Source organism: Pseudopipra pipra, chromosome 2 (genome assembly GCF_036250125.1).
Source record: "Pseudopipra pipra isolate bDixPip1 chromosome 2, bDixPip1.hap1, whole genome shotgun sequence".
NCBI classification, from domain to species: domain Eukaryota; kingdom Metazoa; phylum Chordata; class Aves; order Passeriformes; family Pipridae; genus Pseudopipra; species Pseudopipra pipra.
This window is the reverse complement of record NC_087550.1, coordinates 56,628,712-56,650,409: the sequence shown is the minus strand read 5'-3', so window position 1 is coordinate 56,650,409 and position 21,698 is coordinate 56,628,712.

Genomic DNA, 21,698 nt, shown 5'->3' with positions numbered 1-21,698 from the left:
CAATTTTCTTGATCATCTGAAGGAACAAGAAAGAAATTCTTTCATTATTCACCGCTTACAATTTTTTTCTAGATTGCAAGATTTTTTCAGGGAAGCCCACGAAGGCCTTGAACCTGAAGTTTTCTTAGGTTCTTCATTCTCTAACTGCTACATCCACAAATGCTTGACCTTATGGACATTTATAGCTCACATCTGTCACTATAGACAACTGCCCAAATATCGACTTTGCCCAAATTGGACTGTTCAGATTAAAATGTAGTTAATATCTTACGGCAGAGGGACTAGACATTTATGTAAAGATAAGTAAATGGAAGAATTTGCCTGATGTTACTATGGAAAGGAGATGACAAATAATGGGATTATTACTACTTAATAATGAATATTTTCAGTATTTCTTAATAACTGTTCTTTGATAAGTCTGCACAGTACATAACTGAAGGAAATTCCACAGCTGAGTACTATTATGTTTCTATTATTTGTTATTGTTACCAGCAGTAAGATAAGATGTTCAGATTCCACTTTACTTGCAAAACTTTCGAAGCTGATCTTACAAGACAGTTACATAGAGCAATAACAGTTGGACGAAGCCAGGGAAATATTCATGTAACATTTTCACTAGGTTCTTTGCTTCTCTTGATATAGAGCATACACAGCCTCGAGGGTGCTCTTGATTGTTATCTCTGCAGCTGAGTGATTTTTGGAGGTCTCACTGAATACAAGGGTCACAACCTAGAATCCTTTCTTATCTGTTTTAATAAAAAATGACAATGAACTCTGCAATCCTCCATTGTCCCCTCAAGCAAAATGAAGGTGAATGTCACTCCTGTCTGTACAGCCAAGTTTAATTGCAATATTAGGGTCTACAGCATGAAAATTCACTCCATCAAGGATTTTAACAAAGTCTGTGGAAGCACTGCAGTTCAGTTTGCACATTCTAGCTTTACTAAGTTTTATTAAAACCACCAAGGAGATTTTTGCTATTTCAGACTGGATTGTGCATACTGTTTACAGCTCAGCTCCATAAGAGGTCATTCAAACAGTGAGTTATTTCTGCATAACGAAAGTTCTTTTTGGCCATCTCTCAGGAAAACAGACACCTACAGATTATGTGACATACTAAATGGGACTGAGTGCACCTTCAGAAAGTTTACAGGCAACTGAAATCCAGAAGGAGTGATTGATACACCAGGCAGTTTTTCTGTCTTTCAGAGTGGTCTTTCAAAGACACTTCAATAGTCTGGAGAAATAGTAAGAAGGAACTTCATGAAGTTTGACAAAAAGAAAAGAAAAGTCCTGCTCCTGGGGTAGAATAACCCCAGGATGCCTGACAATAGTGTACAGAGTTAGCCACCTACATTTCCCTTCAAATGACATTTATGGTCAGGTAGTTTCTGTATGATAGTTGTATTAATCCTTCCTCAATCAACAGTTCTTTCTTCCATCCATTCAGCTGTAGTGTATGATCGGTGATTGAGATCAACTGGAGAATTATGAAAATCACCTTTTTGACGGGAAGCCTGTATCTATTCACACTGAGTTTCTGCAAGAACTCTTAAGCAGACTCCATCTTAAGTTGCCACCCCCTACAGCATTGAGAAAGTGGTTATTAGTGGGGTGGCAAGATTTCGTCTGTGTGGTTGTCCCAGCTGAGAGCACCATGGCTTCTAACCTGCTGCCAATCAGTTCAGTCCATTTCCTCACAAAGTCTGGGACATTATGTCCACCCTATATATATATAGTACTTCTCCCTTCTTGCTCTTCTTCTGATTCCAGGACTTATATATTTATATCTCAGTAAGGCATGGCTTGCTGCAGCTGGAAAGGTTCAAAATCAAAGGGTTCAAGTCCCTTTCCTCACCACCTCTCTGAATATGACAGTTACACGCATTAACACTTTTCATATATATATGTAGATAGATAGATAGATATGAGAAAAGATCTTAGACTCTCCTGGGATGAACAGGATCTAATGCGCAGGTCTTCTCCTCTCAGGGTGATTAAAAACTGGGGGAGACACACTGTTTGTTTATTAAGAAAGCCATTAAAAATGTTCAAAATCTATACAAACAGATGAATTCAGCTTTAATTAGGTGCAGTTAAGAATATGTTTATGATAAAAATGGTCATGCCAAAAATGTATTTCATAGGACATGAACAGTAATATTTTCTTTTTGATATAAACAGCTCAGATAATCTACTACACTGAAGAGAATTCTACACTGAAGAAACTACTACACTGAAGAGAATTCTTCAACTAGAGATCAAAATTTTTACTCCAAACTTCTTTACTTTTAAAGTATCCAACACTATCTTGATTGACTCAAGTCCAAATACTAAGAATACTTTGCTAGTCCAGATCTTCACATGCTATAAATGTCCAGCCTTTCCAATTAAGAATTTAAATGCAAGAATATTGTGGAAAAAGAATATACAGCTGTTCTCCAATTCTGCTCAGTTTGATTTGCTAATCCAGGAGAAGGAAATTAAATCCAAAAGGCATTTAAAAAAAATTAATCGAGCCTGTTGTCAAGCAGAAAGAAAATCAAGTACCAGCACATCATTACTGGAGAAATCGTGTGCTACAAGTAAATGAAAAAGAGAAACCTTAATAAAGGTGCTTGAAAAATGGGCAACAAAGACTTTACACTTCTTCTGCTTGATGATTCTTTAATGGCTGCAATCCTGCAGGATCACATCCAGGAAATAGAAAAGAGTGTCAGTCTTTTGTCGAACAATTACTGTGTAAGTGGTTAAAGAGATAAGATTATAGTAAGTGGGGACATTGTAATCCATTACTTATAAGACTAATTTTGTCCTTATTTTCTGGGATCTTGATTCCACAGCTAAAGAATAGCTTGATTTTTCCTGTAAATTTAAAAACCAGACAAACCAGCAAACAAAACTTCCCCATCCATTGAGCTGTAGGAAAGCTCATTGGTGTTACACCTGTCCTCCTTCTCAATGTCATCTTCCCTACATTTCCATAATGCCTATTAATAAACTTTGATCCAACCTTGCAAGAAGTGTTATGTCCGATATAGAAGATGGGCCTCTTTTAAACCTAGTGTTCAAAGTAGTGATTAAATGCAGCTAACAAATTGTGCCAGACTCTGGCAAAAGGCTTTAGAAAATGCCGATTTCAATAGGAGTACTGAAAGAGTGCTTTTACTTAATAACTAATTTTTTAATCTACTTGGCTAAAATCCCCATTTAAGAGAAAGGAGGACAGGTGACTACCTGTCACATTGAACGAAGTTTAGGTCAACAAGGGAGAATTTAGGTGTCTAAATCCTGCTAAATCATTGAAAGAAAGTGGCTTTTTTGGCTCCTCCAGAGACAATGGAGAGCAATAGGAAATGGATTAATTTTACCTAAACTTAGACTCACGACACTGCCTTCATGAAGTCCCTAGCTTGGATGATCTGCCTTTCAGACATGTGTTTTTCTCTCATCGATTGTGAAGAGAACCTAATCAGACATGATGACTTTGTTCCTTCAGGTCAAGAGTCTCAGAGTGTGTGGGATGACTAGACCTGGATTCATTAATATTTGATGAAGAAAGTACTGTTAAAGAAAAGTGAGCCAGGCTGAATGCTGGACACAAACTGCTTCACTGTGGGCTGAGCTAGTGCCCAACAGTTGTTGTTTTGAACTGCTCCAATTAGCTGGGGTGGGCCAACATTAACAGCATGGATTATGAATCAGCTGGTGCTAACTTGTCTCAGAGCCAATGATGAGCTCCTGGCTCATCATTTTTTCAGCATAAGGGCTAAAACTCAGAATACCTAAGAGTTTAACTATTCTCAGATTTGGAAGTCAATTTTTTTAATTACTTTTAAATCTGTCTGTCCATCTCAGTTGAGAGTCCAGGGAACCTGAGTAAAGGATTTGTAACTTATTGTCTTAGTTCAGCATCTGAAGTTACTGGTAACTGGTAACACAAGCCCTGATGTGACTGCAGCTCCTGAAGGCATCTGAATATTAGATTTTAATGGAGGTATATGCGCTACAACTGCTGCAACATACAGCATAGCAACAGAGTTCAGACTGAAAGCCAGGCAAGTGCTTGAGCATCTGTTTTGCCAAAGTCAGTTTAAATTTAGGGCATGGATGTCCCCACAGCCTCAGCAGCAGCAGTGATGTACCTTAAATTTCAGTACTCCATTTTATGCAAGCGACAACTGAAACACACATAATTCAGCAAATAGAAGAGACAAGAACAGAATGCAGAAATCCCTGGTCTGCCGCTTAGTCTATGCTATGTATTTCCTGAGATATGGCTTTGTGACAGGTGAAAAAGAGGCACATCATTTTCATTTATGAGAGGCTGTAATCAGAGGACATTGCAAATAGCCAAAGACGCTGCTTACACACAGAGTGCTCCCATGTTGTTGCAATCACTGTCAAACTATGCTATTTGTATTTCAGAATGAGGAAAATAAAAAGAAGAAAAAGATAACATCAGATAGCCATGGACAGAAGGGTTCTCATGTTCTGTTCCAAAATCACACAGCAGCTTCACCCCAGAACCAGGGAGTCGGGAAGCGAGGGAAGCTTAGTGGTTGCTGTGTGCAGTACTCACCTGGGGTCTCTTCCAGATGAGAACATATATATCTGATGCAGATGATATTTAGTGTTGTTCCTATGTGCTTAAAACAGAAACTATCACCTGGGCATATATCTTTTATTATCAGTAAGATTCTTTTGACAATTTTCAATTACATTTTAAACTTTTATTATATGTTAATGGACTATATTAATTAAAGCAGACTGCAATGCGCTAATAACGATTAATTCAACCCAGAGTGCCTTAAAGTGAGACTTTATGAGAGCTGAAATTCTCCATGGATCTCTAATTTACATTTACAACACAAGGAACTGTACTTCTGGACCCTTCTACTTGGCATTCTCATCCAAGCCAACGCACTAGCATGGGACCAGGACAAAAGAGGTGATGAGAGACTAGGGTGAAAAATTACAATGTTCTGAAGTATTAAGAGAGGTAGTAACTTTCATTGGTCTCAGTGGATTAACACATGTAACCCCACCTGCTAATATATACAGTTTTTAGAAAGCAGACCACAAAATCTAATAGAATGTGCAATCGGTTATTGGTGAAGAGCATTAGCTCGATAATAAACACACTGAACGTACCTACTCCCCCTGGGAAATAGCCTCTCTTGTTGTTAGTTCTTTTGTCATTCATGAGTAATATGTATTTAACAGAAATCTTAGAACAGGAAATGAAAAACTGAAGATGATAAATCTGTTCCACTTAGACAATAATCACATAACACTGTGGCCAGTTAGTTTAATTTATAGACACCATTCCCCCTGGAAATCTTAGGTAGAGAAATTAAGAAAAAAAAAGGGCAGGGGAGGGAGACGAGGAGTAAAAAGATAAAAATTGGTACAAGGTATCTCTTACCACTGGAGCAGTTAAATGGAAGAAAAATACTAATTAAGATTTCATTGCTGCAAAACAGTATTTACAGTAGTAGAACAGGAGTTTTTCAGGGGTTCACCCTCAGTTCCTTGCCAGAAGCTCCACACTGAAGAGTGACTTGCTTATATTTAACATGTCATACCTCTCCCTCTCTGCTTTCTTTTTATATTTTTTTTTCTGAAGAAAAGTAACACTTTTGGACACCTGTGACCCCAAGAGATTATTAATCCATAAACATTTTGCTCTCTTGCAACCTTCCAACCTGTGTCAATAATTATAATGGCTGACATGTACTTGTGTGACTCTTAAAATAGAATAAAAAGGTCTCTCCTTATCTGCAAATACAGCCCTTATGTTTATACTATTTGCATAATATTCTTCTCTTTGTAGCAGGTACCACTACGTATCATACTTAAATGTCCTGCAAATCCGCCAGTAATTATCAAGGTCTAAGGTCTAGTTTCCTTACAAATATATATTATATAGCTCAGAGGGAAGAACCGAGTATTCACTTTTCATGGCAAAGATCCTGGGCATGAAGTAAAATTATCAGTTTTCTAAAGGATTTTCTTCCTGTTTTTTTTATGACTAACTCTTTGTATACATCGTATGTATAAAGATTACAAAATGTACACTGGTGTAGCCAAAATTAATTAGCCCATTTAAAAAAACAAACTAACAACAAACAAATCAAGCACCAAAAAGCCAAAATACACAACCAAAGAACCCCAAACCAGTGACCAAAGAGAAGGAAAATGTTTTTTCTCTCTGTGTTTGAAAAGAGTTTTTTGTTAACAGTTTGTAGATCGAGTTTTCAACCTGTTTGTGTCATGTTTGGAATGGTGATCCTTGATCTTCTCTGCCAAGAACAAATAAAGTTTATACAAAACAGATCATCTACAAAAAAATTCCATACATTTCTTTGATGTTGTATGATTGGCTAAAAAGAAATTAGATTCACTAACTGAAATTATAGGAAGTGATTTCTCCCTGGAAATCTAATGAAATTTGAATTTTATATATATTTTACATGATTTAATTTGAGATTTTAAAAAAAAATGCCCCACTGTTAATGTATTGTAGTTATATCTAGGTATCTGATGCCACAGTCTTGCTCCCTTTCTGATTTTGTGAGTCTTTGTTTTAAACAAAATTCTCCCACAACTGAAAGGTTCATATATCCTCATAAAATCCATGGACACTCCAGAAGCATCTGACAGCACAAAAGACTTTGCAGGTTCATTCAGTAAAGTATGGCATACTCCTGTGTGCATCTTAAAACTTTCCTACTGAAATCGCTACATAGTAAGGTCCAGACCTGGCTAAGAATATAAATCAAGTAATCTGTTATAAGTCTCTTAATTACTAGGCAATATAGCAATTCAAGAGAAAGATTTATGGAAATGCAAAACTAGGTCTACACCATATAATTAGCATATACAGATATTTTATTTTGTCATTTCTGTAATTTACTTGAAGCTTTATAGCCATATTTTATTCTTTAGCTGTTTTTTTTCTCAGCTTACTGGCAAAACTGCTTGATACTTGCAAACAAGGTAGCATTTTCTTCAATCAGGTCATCAAGGAAATATTTATCAGCAAGTCTTAGTTTTCACTCTTCCTCACAACTTTTTTTTCCTTTTTTCCTTTTTTTCTTTCTCATTTTTATTTTTTCCCCTCTTTAAAACTGTTTCTGTACAAGGAAAATAAAACCTTATGTGAAAACACTTACTGAAAAAATTCAATCTATGGGTGCATAACATGGAGACAAAAGATGTTATGGCTACTATAACTCACATGCCAAACTTTGTGAACAAGGGGGATCCACAATAAAGTCAGGATGGCTTTAAGGTCAATGCACTGATTTACACAACTGAAATTATACAGACATAAGGAAGCATTCCTTTTTTTTCCATAAAATTGCCTGGGTAGAGTGAGATCTCCTGAGAGATTTATGCAGAGTCATATCTCTAGCAAGATGAAAAGAGCATGCTGTCCTCAGAATCAAAGCCAAGGAAAAAGAAGAAAGAATAAGCAGCAGAAAGGACAAAACACCCCATTATTCATGCAAGTACTGTATGCTGAAAGGAATTTCTAGACCTTTGAGCAAGATCTGTAATACATAAACACATATATATTCTGAGCAATAACAGGTTTTGCTTATTTAAATTGTCCTATTCTTTTATTTCCAAAAAAAAAATTATACATTTAAAATCTCCTCAAGCACATAGTGTGCCAGCGCCACAAACAATATATTACATTAGAGATCCGAGTTCTTATTTCAAGCTGTATTTTAATTGAGCACTGTCATTTGCCACAATATTTTGAGATTGAGAGTCCTTAAAAGCTTGTATAGAACTTTATCAGACACCTTGATAAAGCACTAGCTTTCAGAATTTTGTGCTGGGGCCTGAGATTTGTTTTCATAAAAAGTAAAAGCAGGACTGCAAAGGAGTAATATGTTGATGTAGTTTTACAGATCTGTACTGCATCTTTCATTGTATTTTATTTTGTAGTCCTTATTTTTCCCCTCTGCCTGGCATTTCTTGACAGCATATACAAGAAATGAATTTTTGAAAGACTGTTCTTCCTTTGGGCCTCCATTTCAGTGGCCACGAGAAAATCTGCACTGCAAGGTGCTTGATGGCAACTATAAATCAGATCATTTGACCTGCAAATTTTCTGACTTGCACCTCCAATGTATTTGGAAGCACAAAAATGCAAGTACAAATTTAGAGAAGTGAAAAGACAGGTCTCAGCTCTTTAGAAGATGTCAGAGAGAATAAATATATAATTCCTTTTATATGACACACAATACATACTGCTGACACATCTTAAGGTATTGTCCTTTGAAAAGTCATCTTCTCATGACCTGCACGGGAATAAACTACACAGAAACAGAACAGGTAGGGAGAGGGAGGTTACCGAACTAAATTCCTCTTTGTGTTATGTGCTTAAGTGTGTAACTAACACTTTGTCAAACAAGGCTTTTTTAGATCTTGGTTAAGTATTCCTGGGTTGGGTTTGGTTTGGTTTGGTTTTCTGCAGTTTCTGCACATGAAAATGCGTAATCATAGCAAGATATAAATGCAGTAATTAAGTTTACTGGATGAAATTCAGCTTGAGGTAGCAGGCTGGCAGGACCCTTTCTCTACCAGTTAAACCCTATCAAGCAATGACAAAAGACACTAATGGTATGTCTGTTTAGGATTTGTCACATGGCAGATCAGCCTGGTAAGGATTCCTATCTATCACACGGGGGTATGCATGAAAAATTGCAATGGGTGGGATAACAAGATCAGTACTTTTGCAAACATAACCATATCACAAAGTAAACTACTTTCCAGACAGATGTTGAACGCAGGAATTGTGGATGCCCCGTTTAAACAGCGTGATTATCAGAGCAGTGAATGATACCATCTAAAAGAAAATTATTTATAGAACCTGTGAGAGGAGTTTTGCCACAGATGTAACTGGCATGTATACACAATAATATGTATAACCAGTAATACACATACACAACAAGTAGATTTAAATTTCTAAAGCCCAAATCATGGCTGTGCATTTTGACCCCGTCTGTGGAGATAGCTACTTACCTCTAACACTTCTGAGTTGCCCCATTTTACCTAGGTTTAAGGAAATGATAAGAGTTTCAGTAGTCTTTAAAGAGTCCTTTGTACCAAATTTGATCTTTAGTTTTCTACCGGCTTCTAATATGGATTAATTGCCAGTCTGCTCTTCATGGCGACAGAGCCCTGTGGAGGCAGTAAAATCTCACATAAATCCCTTTGACGGGAAGGGAAAGGACGGAAGGAACAGAATGCCATACCATCATGAGAATAGCCAGAAGAGCTGAATTAGAATAAAGAAAAAGAACAGCAGTCTCTCCGAACCAAAGATTCAGTTGTGTCTCCTTTTATTTAGGAACAATGCTCCAGTTAGTTTTACAGCGAATGCTGGAAGCCGCTGAGCTCCTCCAGACTCTGTTTTCTTTCCTTATGAATTATTCTGTCCACCTTTATAATCCTGCATTCTATTCCTACAGTTAAAATATTTTGTTCCTGACTTAAAAAAAGAGGAAAATATTCATGTGCAAATAAAAAAAGACAAGAAATTTGCATTGATAGTATGTCTCCAATGATTAAACTTCTAAAAACTATAACTGTCTGAACCAGCTGTATGTAGATTATTAGCATATCCTTCTATACAGCTGTCTAGAAAAAGTTTGGCAGTTTTAGAAAAAGCCATATTTGCTTTGTCTCTGAAAATGTTTATTTAAACAGATTTTTCCTAATATTTATCATGTTGGAAAATGATGATATATCAAGATGGAGATGGAGCTTTTACTACAACAGACATCAGTGGGTTTTCTATACCATTGAATTTTCACTCATTCTTCTCACATATATCTGTTTTGGCTGATGAGGACTTGTGCTGTCTACATTCTGGGCAGTGCAAAATCACGTATAGCTATACATGTACTTCACACTTCTGAGTATGTTTGTTTGGTTCTGTCATGCCAAATACTATGATAGTTAATAGACATGGATGAAAATACTATAGATGTTCCTAACTACTATCTCCTGATGCTAATATTTTGAGTCTAACAGGATGCTAGATGACAAAAACACATTAAAGTCTGAGCAACTATTGTTATTTTTCCCTCCAGCAACTCAAAGTAAAATTGAGTGATGTTTACAGATTGAAAACAGTATTATGACAATCTGGAACAACTTAATTCAATCCAAGCTGCAAAAGTGAAAAATTCAAGAAATCTTGTCTTTATTTCAGTTTTTATGAATGTCATTGCTTTCCAGTTTGAATTCAGGCTTGGCTTGATATAAAGATGTCTTTGCATATGATCTGCTTTGGCTGAGAAGGACTTTTTCTGTACTTGTTGTGGTTTAGGAATGGTACTCTCCAATTTAGTTCTCCCACCGAGACTCCCCAAACCACACTGCTGCTAGCCTACCCCCCCTGCCTCCTCTTCCATCCCGCGCCCTCCTCCCATGGGTGGCCAGAGAGGAAAATTGGAGGCACGAAAGGTAAAGGTCATGGGTTGATATAAGAACAATTTACCCTTCTCAGAAGCCAGAGTCCCTTCCCCCACTCTGACAATGGCATGAGGTGGTATCCAGTATCTGGGTCCTGGTCATGCCCCCTCAGCCACATCACCTCCCAGCTATGGCAAAAAATTAACCCCACCCTTGGCCAAAACCAGGACAGTACTCTGTGGAGTAAGTAAAAGTACCATGTGTATAGAGTTCAGTTCTGTGTGTTTAACACTATTCATTAGCTAGGGCTTAATGAAATATTAAGATGGTGAAAGGCCTTTTGATCTTGCTGCATAAGCACAAACATCTATCCAGGATGTTCTTTTTGAGATACCCTAAGAATGCCACAGGAATGAGCCACCATGTTCTGCAGCAGATCAGCACTTCCGCAAACTTATAACATCTCCTCATAAGGGCACAGGAGCGGCCAATTCCCAAATGTCCGAAGAAAAGCAGGCAAGGAAGAAGGCCAGCATGGATGAACAGGGATCTTCTCTTGGAAGTAAGGCAAAAAGAGAAGATGTGTGCACAGTGGAAGCAAGGTCAAGTGACATGGGAAGAATATGGAGATGCCGCTTGCCACTATAGGGAGAAAATTTGTGCAAAGTTCAACTGGAGTTGAAGCTGCCCAGAAATGTGGGTGACAATAAGGAGTTTTTTCAAATATATTAATGGAAATAAGCAGTATAGAAATATCATTGGCCCTTTTACAGGATGAGGATGATCACCTCACAAACAGGGACAGAGACAAGGCAGAGGTGTTTAACACTTTCTTTACCTCTGTCTTCAATGCAGATGATGGACCAGGGGAGTCTCAGTGCCCTGAGCTGGAGGACTATGAGTGCCAGAATGATCAACTCCCAGTCGACCCTGAAATTGTCTAGGATCTGCTGCTCCAGCTTGATCCCTGAAGATCTATGGGGCCTGAGGATATTCATCCAGGAATCCTCAAAGAGCTGGCTGATGACATCCCAAAACCTCTCTTAATGATTTTTGAGGAGTCTTGGGAATGTGGAGAAAGCCCAGCTGACTGAAAGCTGGCAAATGTTGCCCCAGTTTTCAAGAAGGGCAAGAAGGAGGACCCCTGAAACTACAGGCCTGTCAGTCTCACTTCAGTGATGGATAAGATTATTCTGGGGAGTATTGGAAAACACCTGAAAGACAATGCTGTCATTGGTCACAGCCAACACAACTTCATGAGAGAAAAGTCCTACTTATCAAATCTGATTTCCTTTTAGGATTAGATAACCCATCTACTTGATCAAGGGAAGTCAGCTGATGTACTTAGAGGTCTGGGCAATCACCAACCATATGAAGTTCAACAAGGGAAAGTGCTGGATTCTACACCTGAGATGAGGCAACCCTGAATGTTCATACAGACTGGGGAATGAGATACTGAAAAGCAGTGCTACAGAAAGGGGCTTGGGGGTCCTGGTCGATGGCAAGTTGAGTATGAGTCAGTAGTGCCCTGGCAGCCAGGAGGGCCAACCGTGTCCTGGGGGCCATCAGACAAAGCAGCACCAGCAGGTCGAGGGAGAGGATTTCCCACTCTGCTCTGCACTGGTGAGGCCTCAGCTGGAATATTGTGTGAAGTTTTGGGCACCACAATACAGGAAAGGTATTTAGCTCTTAGGGAGTGTCCAGAGGAGGGCAACGAAGATGGTGAAGGGCCTTGAGGGGAAGCTGTATGAGGACCGGCTGAGGACTCGGTCTGTTCAGCCTGGAGAAGAGAAGACTGAAGGGAGACCTCATTACAGTCTACAACTTCCTTGCGAGGGGAAGAGGAGACGCAGACACTTATCTCTTCTCTGTAGTGACCAGTGACAAGACCTGAGAGAATGGCCTGAAGTTGTGTCAGGGGCAGTTTAGGTTGGATATTAGAAAAATGTTCTTCCCCCTGAGGGTGGTTGGGCACTGGAACAGGCTCCCCAGGGAAGTGGTCACATCACAAAGCCTGACAGAGTTCAAGAAGAGTTTGGACAATCCTCTCAGGCACATGGTGTGACTCCTGGGGCTGTCCTGTGCAGGGGTAAGGGTTGGACACAATGATTGTTATGAATTCCTTCCAACCTGGCATATTCTGTTATTCTGTATACACAATCATATCAAACAAATCAAATAATTATTAGAGGATTTCAAATGCTCAAATGAGAGCAAGGTGGCAAGGAATGCTTAGGAATTTCAGTTTTGTGGAGAAATGTGGAAAATCCAGCAGCTCTTTTTCATGAAGTGATACCATTTCTGATGATGTCAAAGTCCCAGTTTCCAAGAAGCTCACTGAGGCTCAAGTACACTCTTGGCCCTAATGCTGGCCATTCTTGGGCACAATTAAAGTTCTGAGGCAGACCTCTCAGTGCTAAGACTGCAACTGAAGTGCCCACGTAGAGCATAAGAGGACTTAGTTTTCTAGCTATAAAAGCTGGCACATCCCATGGGTATGAATTAACTTCTGAAAAAAGAGAAAACCACATTTTCTTTTCCTGTTATTTTATATTCTTAGTCACTTAAAGATGCTGTTGAAAAGGAAAATTGTAAGCCTTCAGCAAAGATGTATCCTTGAAATGTATCCTAAGAAAAGAATACTTAGCAATAATACAAATATCATGACTAAATATTTCTCAAAGATGCACGTGGGTGGGATGGGTCACTGTATAATTTTGTGTTTGCATACATGTGTATATGTATACATATATGCATCTACATATGTATGTGAATTTGAATATGAACTGCCTCATTATTTTGAATAGGAGTTGGCATTGAAGGAGATCAGTGAGAACTGGTTTTACAGATATATAAGCTTTAAAAGATTTTGTCTAATCTATATTATGCTAAGCAATAGGCAAAAAGGATAATTCCTTTATTTTAAATAATGTATTTCTACCTGCTTTACTTGCCTTATATCATCTTCTTATTGAAAGAATGGTGACATATCACCTTACTTCTGTTCTACCACTTAGCTCTAATGAGGCTGGGCAGATATCATGAATTCAGAAGGATAAATGAAACTCTGAAAAGTGGGGGGGTTTTTTGCATTTGTAAGACTAGATTGAGTTCATGGCCTTTTCCCTTCTAACCTTCAATGTAATTTAAATCCAATTAATTCCCTTTCTTATACATCGTTCCACTTACAGTAGATTTTCTAGAAAATGGGTTGTTGTCCTGGGTTCTACACAACAACATGCATGTGTCTTCATATGGAGATAGATATACAGTTTAAATGAAATTAATGAACACTCTGAGATTTCTAAGTCATAGTCAACAAAATAATACTTTTACATTCATATTAAAGTATTCTACTCTGAGAAATGTCCTTTCCTCCCTCTCTCCATCCCTTTCTCTTTCCCTTTCCTTTTCCCTTTCTCTCTCTTTTCCTTCCTATTAACTTTTATTTTATTTATTTTCTTTTTATTTTATTTCTTTCAATGTCGTCAATGCAACTTTATTCTAACTCTTTAGCATTTGGACAAAGGCACTTGTCCAAATGCTTGCTATCATTCAGCTGAAGTCATTTTATTAAAAATAATGGTCGAGACTGATGGAGAGAATAGCTGAAGCATCTCAGCTGAGCTGTTATGATACCAGGAAGCTTGAGGGATCACAATTAAAGCTGTCCCACCTAAGAGATAGAAGCCCTTCCTACATGTTGGTGAGCAAAGGAAGAATGTTTATATGTCCATCAGGGATCTTCTATGTCTGTTTGCAAATAGGAGCTCCACAGGTTGGACTAATTATGGTCTGCTGCAGTTTTGGTACAAGGGTAATCAGTACTCACAAAATGAACAATGACAATACAGTATTCCCTAAAGACTGCTGATGAAACTGCATGGTTATTCATTATAGAGTAAAAGGATATGGGAGAAGCATTTAGTTGTGAAAAGATGGGCATATGCTGTTCATTGAAGGAGTCTTTATATATATATATACCATGCAAACACAAATCTTATCATAGAATTATTAAGATTGGAAAAGACCTCTAAGATCATTGAGTACACCCATTACCCTGGCACTGCTATGTCACCAGTAAACTATGTCCCCAGGTGCCACATTCACACATGTTTTGAATGCTTCTAGGGATGGTGATCCGACCACTTCTGTGGGCAGCCTGTTCCGATGCCTGACAACCTTTTCTGTGAAGAATTTTTCCTAGGTCCAATCTAAACCTTCCCTGGTGCAGCTTGAGGCCGTTTCCTCTTGATCTGTCCCTACTGACCTGCTAGAAGAGGCCGACATCCATCTGCTACAACCTCCTTTCAGGTGGTTGTAGAGAACGATAAGGTCCCCCTTGAGCCTCCTTTTCTCCAGGCTAAACAAGCACAGCTCCCTCATCTGCTACTCATCAGTCTTGTGCTCCAGACCCATCCAGCTTTGCTACCCTTCTCTGGGCAAGCTTCAGCATTTCAATGTCTTTCTTGTAGTGAGGGTCCCAAAACTGAACACAGGATTTGAGGTGCAGCCTCCCCAGTGCTGAGAGACTTACTCAGAACCACATCAGAGACTTTCTTGATTTATTGCAGATAGACCAAGAAAGCACTTTTCCTGTTACTGAGAGATCTTCACCAGAATCCCAGGTCCTAATGTACCTGTTGACTTACTTAAGGTACAGTACTAGAAAAGGGCATGACCTCACTAGAGAAGGGGAAGAGCTAAGTGACAAAGCGGGGCTTTCTGCTACGCTCCAAAGATGGCCCCCCCAAATGCTGCTCTCTCCAACACAACCTTGGAAAGCCCCAGCTTCATCTAGACTGGACTGTGAATTTCTGTGTTAAGACGTGTTACTTTTATGAAGGAGAAATTATTTAGACTAGTGACTATCGTTATCTTATGTTCAAGTCCCAAGTGATGCGAATTTTGCAAAAGAAAAATGTAAGCATGTAGTTGTAGCAAAAGAGCAAAACGAAGGTCAAATCATCAGCTATTTTGAACTCCTATTCCATACAAAAGGCATGTGCAATCCGTTGGACTATGTGTGGAAACCAGAACCCCCAAATGAGGTATCAAGATGTTTGGAGACATTGATTCCACTGAATGTTCTTCTGATGAAAGCCCAATGAATTTTTAACTGTTTTTTTTTGTTTTGGTTTGGGTTTTTTTTTCCACAGTGAAAGAGTATCAGAAGGAGGAGGAAAGAGAATTCTAATTTTGGGATTTGGACAATGCTTTCTACAAAAGCTCTATCACCTTCAGGCATTAAAAGGAAATGAAACCCAGTCTTCCTGCTTTTGGACAAAGAGTCAAAGCCACAAAACCTTATATAATTGTTCTAAGACCTTCCTCATATAAAGGAAAGCTTATTATCCCCTTACAGCACATCCTCTATTAAATAAGATATTCCATACATTTTGGAAAGGATGGACTTCAATATTCCTTCATAAAATAAAAATAAAGAGAGAGAAAGAAAAAGGAAAAAAAAGTTGTTATCCAACCAGCCTCCTCAGGCAAGATAGCTGTGAGACCTAAAAAATTTCCTTCTCTCCACTGCTTCCATTGCTTAATGCTAGACAAATTCATATTTTTATTTTTTGAGAGCTAAATCTCCCCTCAGGGACTGTAAATGCTTAACATAGGGTTCTGGACTGTCATCCATGAGCCAGAGTAGACATTACAGTGTTTGGAATTCTGTCAGTAAAATCTTTGTATGGCTTCTAGTTCTATATTAGCTGTTCTGTATCACAATGGATGCATCTGTCCATCTGGAATAAATGACTTGTGGAAGTCCCTTCCAACCTCAACCACTCTGTGACACATGAAAAACTACAGCTGATTCTCAAGAAAACCCATAGACTGAAGTTCAGATAACTGCTCCACCTATTGTCTTTCTATCTCATGTTCTGTGGAGCCAAGATCTAAAAAGACACAACTTAGCTGAATTTTAACTCTATAATATTCACATTTAACAAAAATGTGATCAGATTACATAATTCATTTCTTATTCTCATTCTCTTCCAGTGAAGTACCACGACTACCCCTAGCCTCAAAGAGAGCATCTCTTCCAGTCCTGCCATATAAAGCAGAACAGTGAGGGACTATACACATCCATTACCCAGCTGATCTATTGAATGTTTAAACTAATTATTAACAATCTTAAGAGAGAGGGGAAAAAAACACAACCCACCATGATTCCTCTTGTCTTTGCAGTAATGAATTGGAGCAGACAGATTGAATCTACCACCAAGGTTAAATCCTTTATTTTCAATGACACCAATTATTTTGAGCACAAATGCTTTAATTATCTCAAGCAGGCAATTAATAATTTGAATTCAAAAAAATCAGGCATCACTATGAAACTGTCCAGCATTCAAATTATTTTCTCTTTAAAGATATAAACCACAAAATCTTTTAAAAAGTTTTTTTCAGCTTTGATTTTCACAGTCAAAGAGCTCAAGAATTTTCTAACTCTCTCTGTAACCATCATTCAATTTAGTGCCAAAGGAGATATGTTGACGAGAGGAAAAGCTGAGCTCCCTGATTCATAAGAAAACAGTAGTATAAAGGTAAACTAGCATGCTTGGCATCTCTTTGGTTCTATATTATGTAAGAGCTGCTTCAATAATGTGTTCCCTGCGTTTGACATATGCATGTTCAATAATTTCCCCCACAAGAGCAGACCTTCTGTGCATAACACCTAGTACATTCTGTTACCATGCTTCTTAAATACTTGCTAAAGGATTTACGTAATAAGCAATTCAAGAAAAAAGGAAAGAGAAAACAGGTGATGAAATTGACTAAATGATGGTTGCTTGTGAATGAAGCTTTCTTCTTATTTTTACTGAACCGTCTGTAGCCAAATTTTGTGTTGATGATTGGAACACAGAAGAACTTAATTTCAAACAGCAGAACAGTAAGCTGGAAAAAAGTGAGCCTCCACCTGTTAAAACGAACACAGTTTTATGTATCAGCCTAAGATTAAAATAGTGAAAATGTCTTGTGATATATCTACCCAATTAAATGAAGGAGGAGGCGCAAACACGAAATCCTTTGTGACATATTAGGTGATCTGCTGCAGTCCTGTGACAGGAAATGAGCCTGCTTTTATAAATTAGCTTAACTACAAAGGTTTCAGATGCCATAAAACTAGACCAGTCTTTTAAAGTTCAACCTCTGTAACTACCTTGATAGCCTGAGGCAAAGGTCTCCATAGGTTTGCTTTGTCTGGTTAAAGACTAAATTCTCTTTATTGGTTCTAATTTGTTGGTACTAAGACGCAATATCCAAACTAGTTTCAACCAGGGATAAATAGGACTTCGAAGCTTACTTCAAAGCCCAAAGGCAGTAGGAGTACCTTATGGCTCTATAGGAATCAGTGATTACATCAACACCTCAGACTGGTGTCTGTACTTCTGAAGTCATCTGTTAGGGCAAGGGGGGCAGCAAGGCAATTTACTATTTCTGGTGAGAAAAAAAAAGTGCATTTGACCCCATCATCAGGTCTGCTTATCTTTGATAAGTCACTTCAGGCCCTGCCCTCTGGACATGTTAGTCTTCAACAAGCTCATTGTTTTGTTGTTGTTGTTGTTTGTCCAGAAAAAATTATAGTAAGTTTGGAATCAATATCTACCTTCTGGTTCAAAGAATTTAGAACTCTGACAATTCAGAGGTAACAAACTCCAAACATTTTAAAATAGGAACTGGCAGTGCTGTATATAACCAAATAATGGATGTACTTTAAATTTACAATGTCACTGTCCTTCTGTGCTGTATCTTCTGTGTCTCAGCCATACAGAAACAGAACACTCTGGCTTACAGAAGCATATGGGACAAAAAGTGTAATCTTTTACAAGATCCATGTCTTTGTGACACTAGGACTTCGGAAGAACCATTTGTAAAAATCACTGAAGGCCATGCATGAAAAAAAACATTTGTAGCAATTATACTTAAGAACTTGGAACTTGCTTTACACTACAGTATATTCAAAGGCAACAACAGCACAAACAAAAAGTTTACCTGTCCTTCAAATTATGACATTTTCTGTGAAAGCAAATAGCTTGTATAGAAGTTAATTCATATTCTAATACTGTACATCTCTCTCACTTGTGATCATTTACTATATAACGAACTTTTCCTTACATTTTCTTTATATTTAACCATTTTGTTCTGTTCTGAACAAAGCTAAAGCTCCAGGGAGCATGATTCAGTGGACAGACCAAGTCCAACATTAGCCTGTGGCTGGTTTACCTTGTAAAGGCAACACCTTTGGATCACAAAGGTCCCCTAACAGGTAGGTGGCTCTAAGACATAGGGTCAAGTATCATGGGTACTTTCTAGGCAGGAAGCTTTTGTCCTTTCCTTCCACATGAAGATGGGATGATAGTTATCAGCTGAGCAATTTGGATTCCCATCTGTTGTCCTGAACACCTTTGCTATCCTAAAGTCTGTATATTTAATTTAGGATGGAGAATCTGTCACAAGAAGTAAGGGCATTACAGAATCCCAGAAAATTTGCCTGTAACAGATCTTGAAGATTGACCTAATCTATCCATCTGTTTCGATGTAGGATCTATTATATCCATAGCATTCTTGACAGATTTGTAACCTGGTCCTTAACTTTTCTGACAAAGACCTTCATGGACAACATATGCTACTATGTCTGTATTGTCATTATTAGAATGTTCTTCCTTATTCATATAATGCTTATCCCAAATCCTCTTTGAAATGTAAGATGATTACTTGCTGTATTGTTCATAAGCTTGGATTGCACTTTAAACAACACTCAGAACAATTGCTTTATGCTTTTCTATTCTGCAGAAGCCTTTTACAGAATTGAACATTACTTTTGTGGACCCTCTAGGTCTTATCTTTTCTGAACTAGCTCTTAATGGACCTGGCATAAAGCCCTGCAGAGCCTAGCAGAGATGTTTTGGTTCACTACTGAACACTGGACAGCAACAGCTTCTCGTTCAATGAGATTTTCTAGCCATTTCACAGTCACTCTATAGAAGTTTCATTCAGATTATATTCCTTACATTGCCTATGGGAATGTTACAAGAGACAACAAAACTTTGGTAATAAAGAAGTAAAAAGAGTTAAAAACACTTAACCTACAAATTTTTCACCAGGAATGCTGGTAAGTTCTTTTTTTTTTTTTTTTTTTCAATTATTAATCTGCTAAAGCCCTTCTTGAAGGCAAAGAGAATTTTTTCCTTTTTGAAGATAATAATATCTACCTCTTCTGTTCCTAACATGGACTAAAATCTTCAGGAGTGGTTCTTAACTTTTGTTTTCCCTGTCTAACTATACAAGTATTGTAGAATCATTATCTTGCATATAAGTTAAACTATTCTGACAGACAAATGTGTAATAAAACACTTATTTTTCCCTTGTTTAGCTATGTAGAAGAATTTGCAAGGAAAATTCAATCATTTTTTAAAATGTGCAACTATGTCATCTTCAACTTATTAGGTAGTTTTTACATTGCTGCCTTATATTGCCCTTTGAGATAATGACTCAGATAACACATATACAGGGAACATCATAATGTAAAAATAGCTCCCTAAAGACTAAAAGCAACAACAATCCCAAATCTAGCTAGAGGGCTTTGCAGGCCAGTAGCTCCCCACTGTCCAAGAAAAGAATAAGCACAGGAGGTAGAGCCAGGTACCCGGAAGTCACATAATTTCCGATGATGTAGTCATCTGCATCCTATTAGATGGAATTAATGATTCTTTGGACTTACTACATCTTAGCTATTGTAGTTAAATTTGCACCATCCCCCACCAAACCAAACACAAACATCTGGTAATAATTCACTTTTGTTTTTTTCTTGAAGTTTGAAAACAAGTAATGGGAAGAGATAGAGACTAGAAGTCAAGAGGGCATATATCTTTGCTTCGGTGTTCATAGAGAAAGCTATTAAGTAACTGAAGTATCTCATAAGCCACCACACTTGCAGTGGCACATTGCATTGTAGCTGGCTACAGTAAGCCATTCGTTATCTCAGGAGCAAACTGGAGGTTTTGCAGCATCATTTGTGTTGGATATATATAATGTAACTATAATTCTATACACTAATCAGATTTCTTGAGTATACTCCAACATTTACCATGACATCTTACCAAGATTTTTCTCCAAAGGCTTGAATAAGAATAAGCTGTTGTTAACACTGTGGTCTTGACAACTCAAAACCACTTCTTTCTTGAATTGATTGTTCCTTTGAAAAACAAAATCAGAAAGCTTGGATGGTTAAGCACAATTCCCTGCTTTCTGACTTGAAGTACAACTATTTGAGCATCTTTCACTTAACAAAAAGGACCAAATACAAATGTATTTGGTCTTTATTAGAAATGTCCATATTTTACAATATACAGTTTATTCACCTCTATACTTTTTTTTTCCCCCAGAAGTATTGACTTCAGGTTACTAATCTAGAGTTTATCCTTTATCATCAAAGTTACGACTTCTGCTCTCCCATCAAATTAATCTGTGCTGGGTTATGTTACAGTATTGACCTGTATATGTATTAAGGAACCAAGTTAGAAATTTATCCTCTTGTTCAAAGATGTGCTGTGCACATACCTCACTACCCTTCACCATTACCTTAAGGACAGTTTTGGCAGCTAGTAATTTGGAAGGTGTAATTCTTCTAACAGTCATGAACTGATAAATTGTAGACTACAGGCTACAACAAGTTCATCTACTTTTTTTTCAAACATGGATATGTATTCCACATGTGATTTAAATAGCTCGAGCTAGAAAAGTCAGGAAAACATATATTTGAAAACTAGTCAGCTTTATGCCTTTATTTCTGCCTCTGCCACTTAGTAGTCCACACCTGCTCAATTTTCTAGAGTTCATCTGATGTGTAAACAATGACTCACGATTTTTTTAGGGTCAGTTATTAACCCAAAGTACAAAATAACCCTTGATATTAATCCAAACTACAGTTTCTTGCACTTTTCATGGAAAATAACCTTTGTTTTCCATGAAATAAAATTTCCTTGTAAAATTTAACTATTTTTCAATTGCAGCTTGATCACTTTGCAACACTGAGAAAGGAACTAGAACTTTGTAGCACCTGTCTGAGGTGTAGCAATTAAATGGACATTGGTTTAAGATTTGCAGAGCCTTTTTTAAGTTTCAGCTTCTTCAATCTACTGCAGTTTTTCTGCTTTAGTTACACTATGAGTCTGTCTAGACAGAGTATCAGCAATCTCAGCACCTCGTTGTGCACATGCTCTGCCTGCAGATCATACTACATCATGCAC